Source organism: Varanus komodoensis, unplaced genomic scaffold (genome assembly GCF_004798865.1).
Source record: "Varanus komodoensis strain SLA01 unplaced genomic scaffold, ASM479886v1 scaffold6_4, whole genome shotgun sequence".
Taxonomy (NCBI): Eukaryota; Metazoa; Chordata; class Lepidosauria; order Squamata; family Varanidae; genus Varanus; species Varanus komodoensis.
Genome location: NW_025336347.1, coordinates 3,879,495 through 3,884,676, shown reverse-complemented (window position 1 = coordinate 3,884,676; position 5,182 = coordinate 3,879,495).

The following is a 5,182-nucleotide window of genomic DNA, read 5'->3' as shown; positions in this document are numbered from 1 at the left end:
AGATTGACTATATGCTCTGCAGCCAAAGATGGAGAAACTCTATACAGTCAGTAAAAACTAGACCAGGAGCTGACTGTGGCTCAGATCATGAGCTTCTTGTTGCAAAATTCAGGCTTAAATTGAAGAAAGTAGGGGAAAGCACTAGGCCACTCAGGTATGACCTAAATCATATCCCTGATGAATATACAGTAGAGGTGACAAATAAATTTAAGGAATTAGATCTGATAGACAGAGTGCCTGAAGAACTATGGACAGAGGTTCGCAACATTGTAGAAGAGGCAGCAACCAAAACCTTCCCAAAGAAAAAGAAATGCAAGAAAGCAAAATAGCTGTCTGAGGAAGCTTTATAAATAGCTGAGGAAAGAAGGGAAGCGAAAGGCAAGGGAGAAAGAGAAAGATACACCCAATTGAATGCAGAATTCCAGAGAATAGCTAGAAGAGATAAGAATGCCTTCTTAAATGAACAGTGCAAAGAAATAGAAGAAAACAACAGAATAGAGAAGACCAGAGATCTCTTCAAGAAAATTGGAGGTATGAAGGGAACATTTCATGCAAAGATGGGCATGATAAAGGACCAAAATGTCAGGGACCTAACAGAGGCAGAAGAAAGTAAGAAGAGGTGGCAAGATTACACAGAAGAACTATGCAAGAAAGAGCTTAACGTCCCTGATAACCACGATGGGGTGGTCACTGACCTCGAGCCAGACATCCCGGATGTGAAATCAAATGGGCCTTAGGAAGTCTGAGCAACAACAAAGCTAGTGGAGGTGACAGTATTCCAGCTGAGCTATTCAAAATCTTAAAAGACAATGCAGTAAAAGTGCTACACTCAATATGCCAGCAAATTTGGAAAACAGTGGCCACAGGATTGGAAAAGGTCAGTTTACATTCCCATCCCAAAGAAGGGCAATGCCAAAGAATGTTCAAACTACCGCACCATTGCACTCATTTCATATGCTAGCAAAGTGATGCTCAAAATCCTACAAGCTAGGCTCCAGCAATATGTGGACCAAGAACTACCAGAAGTACAGGGAGGATTTCGAAGAGGCAAAGGAACTAGAGATCAAATTGCCAACATACACTGGATCATGGAGAAAGCTAGGGAGTTCCAGAAAAACATCTACTTCTGCTTCATCGACTATGCTAAAGCCTTTGATTGTGTGGATCACAACAAATTGTGGCACGTTCTTAAAGAGATGGGAGTACCAGACCATCTTATTTGTCTCTTGAGAAACCTATATGCGGGTCAAGAAGCAACAGTGAGAACTGGACACGGAAGCACTGATTGGTTCAAAATTGAGAAAGGAGTTCGGCAAGGCTGTATACTGTTGCCCTGCCTATTTAACTTATATGCAGAGCACATCATGAGAAAGGTGGGGCTAGATGAATCACCAGCTGGTATTAAGATTGCTGGGAGAAATATCAACAACCTCAGATATGCAGATGATACCACTCTCATGGCAGAAAGTGAAGAGGAACTAAAGAGCCTCTTGATGCGGGTGAAGGAGGAGAGTGCAAAAGTTGGCTTGAAACTCAACATTAAGAAAACTAAGATCATGGCATCCGGTCCTCTCACTTCCTGGTAAATGGATGGGGAAGAAATGGAGGTAGTGGCAGATTTTATTTTTCTGGGCTCCGAGATCACTGCAGATGGGGATTGCAGCCAAGAAATTAAAAGACGCTTGCTCCTTGGAAGGAAAGCTATGGCAAATCTAGACATCATACTAAAAAGCAGAGACATAACCCTGCCAACAAAAGTGCATACAGTCAAGGCTATGGTTTCCCAGTTGCAATGTATGGCTGTGAAAGTTGGACCATAAGGAAGACTGAGCACCAAAGGATTGAGGCCTTTGAATTGTGGTTCTGGAGGAGACTCCTGCGAGTCCCTTGGACTGCAAGGCGATCAAACCGGTCAGTCCTAGAGGTGATCAACCCTGACTGCCCTTTAGAAGGCCAGATACTGAAGATGAAACTCAAATACTTTGGCCACTTAATGAGAAGGAAGGACTCCCTGGAGAAGAGCCTAATGCTGGGAACAATAAATGGCAAAAGAAGGGGAAGGCAGAGAATGAGGTGGCTAGATGGAGTCACTGAAGCAGTTGGTGTGAGCTTAAGTGAACTCCGGGGGATGGTGGAGGACAGGAAGGCCTGGAGGAATGTTGTCCATGGGGTTGTGATGGGTTGGGCACGACTTCGCGACTAACAACAACAACAACAACAATTGTTTTTCTATCTAGTCCACTTTTTTCTAATTGGCTTATCAGAATGCCATGGAACACTGAGTTGAACATTTTGCTAAATTCTAGATAGATTATTTCCACACTGTTCCCTCTGTCCATTTGGGAGGTTATCCAGTCAAAAAATGAGATTAAATTAGTCTGACAGGATTTACTTTTGATAATTCCATGTTGGCTTTAATTAATCACTGCATTTTCTTCTAGGTACTTGCACATTGACTTTTTAATAATTGCTTCAGAATTTTTCCAGGGATTGATGTCAGACTAACTGGTCCGTAGTTCCAGGTTCATCTTTTTCCCCCGTTGGGGCAATGGGGAAGATGGGGACAATGTTAGCCCTTCTCCAGTCATCTGTCACTTCTCCTGCATTCCAAAATTTATCAAAGATAATTACCAGTGGTTCTGAGAGTTCCTAACGTTAACTCTTTTATGACTTTGGGATGGAGTTCATTGAGTCCTGGAGATTTGGACATATTTGTTCCATCTAGGAATTCCTTGACCATTTGTCTGTCAATCTGGGGCTGCCATCTCTCACTTTCAGCTTGTATTTCCTCTTTGTTGTAGATTTCCTTGTGGAAGAAGGCTAGGGCAAAATAGAAATTGAGCACTTTCGACTACGTGCTCAATTGACTAAGGCAAAGTAGAAATTGCCTTTTCTTTCTAATCTCTTATCACTATGCCATCCACTTTAAGTATCTGGACACCTTTCTCTTTGGATGTATCTGAGGAAGGCTTTCTTGTTGCTCTTAGCATCCCTTGCTGTTCTCCATTCATTTCCTGCTCTAGCCTTCCTGATGCCATCCCTTGCTCTTTGTTTATACTTTTCCTTCGTGGCTTGGTCCTGCTTCCACCTCCTATACATGCTCTTTTTTTCTTTCAGAGCCATGAAAGAAAGTTCCACATTTTTGTGGAGCCATGTGGTCTTCCTCTGTTGTCTTCTACCCATTGAATGGCTACTCAGGCAAAGGTATTCTCTCCCTGTACAAATGCATACACAGAGAGCTTCTGCATGGAAATGGAAGATCATGTCTGGCCCAGAACTGACCCTCACATGCAGTGGCTATAACTGTATAAACATAGGGGCCGTTTCCATTAGTGCTGAATATGTCTTCTATGGGAGAATGTATCTGGTTAGCATGCCTGTGTTGGGAGACAATGCTAATCGGAATCTCTCAGAAAACCCCTAGAATGGTGCATGAATATATAATCCCCAATCTTAAAGTTCCTCAGTTGGATGATATTCACAATAGGACATTCAATGGCAGAGAATGAGAATCAGGGAAATAGTTGGAGCAGATTGGGATCAATTTTGTGTGCCTACAAACCAGAAGAAAGATTTTATGCAATACAGAAAGTAGACCATATTAGCCACCATAAATAAATTGTTGATGTTGTCACACTGGTTCTTGTCTTTTTTCTTCTTGAGAGGAACACAGGGTGAGTTACATACCTCTATTTTATCCTCACACAACTCCAGAAAATAGGTTGGTCCGAGGATCTGTGAGTGGCCCAAAGTCACCTAGGCTCCCAGGTCCATAGTTCAACATTCTTAACCACCACACCACACTTTGGGTTTCTTCAAGATGGAGCACGTGCTTGTCTTTTTAATTAATTAAAATTAATTAATTTAATTCTGTTAATGGTTCAGTTGAGGCTCCCCATGCAATATATGAGCCTTGTGTTTGTCATCCAGAACACATTTCTGCAAAAACAGTGTTCAATCAACATGGCATGGCCTTGGCCAGACATTCACATAGAGACTAAAGTACTGGCACTATAGAGAAGAGAATATATCCCACATACTCTTATGCAAATTCTTTGGTTTTATGTTGCAACCAAATGTAGTGCTTTTTCATTTTATATAGTGCTTTTTCATTTGTGTGATCAACCCATTCCTAAGTATACATCCACAAAAGTAAACAGGGGTTAATATCCAGTACTGCGTAAGTTCAAGGATGTTACTGCCAGGAGAATTGCCCATTACTTCTTGATTACCCACTGCAGTAGCTACACTTCTCAAAGCCTCTTCTTAGGGTCATGTGAGATGTGGAGCTACAGTACAAGCAAGCAATTGGGGAAATCAGGTGAACCTTTCCTCAGAAATACCCAAATCATAACCCTCAGGAGAGATGAATATGTGTAGGGGTCTGCAGTCAGCAGGTGTGGCAGATAATTCCTTTTGCATAAGCATCCTTATGTTTCTGCAGAATTGCAAGCACATGATACGAAGATGAAACATCATGGCTATTGGATGGACATTTTCACATACTAGAGACTGGTAAATGTTTGCTTGAGAACTACAACCAGTCAGTGATCTCCCAATTCCTGTTATTTTTACTGCTGAATTCCTGAATCAGCTTGGGGAATATATGTATAACATATACCACAGCCTATCAGTGATCAGATATATGGCATCTGTTGGACATTTCCCAAAGAGTTAGCGTAAATGTTTGTGCAGTGAAAACAATAAAGAGTCTTGTGGCTTCTTAAAGACTGACAAATTTATGCTGGCATAAGCATTCGTGGGCATTGTCCACTTTACCTGCATGCATATGATTAAGTAGTCAGTGTCCGTGAAAGCTTGTATCATGATACATTTGGCAGTTCTTACAGTGCTACAAGACCCTGCTGTTTTGTTGGACTTTGTTACCCATCCTTAGAAACAGGAATGGGCTATGCAGGGAAAAAGCCAGATACAAATGTTTTTACTGAAAAACAAGAATAACTTGGTTCTCATCTCAGCAGTAACACGGAAGACATTCGGTGTATACAGCTGTTGTGAGATCTAGACTTAGGGCAAAAGGGTAACAATCTAATGGGATTCAAAAAATATACATTTTAAATCCCAAAGTATTTGTGACACCAGCTGTTATGTGGATTTTGTAAGGATAACTAGTGAAAGGATTCTTAAAGTTTATTCATCTTTGGGGATGAAAATATGTTGC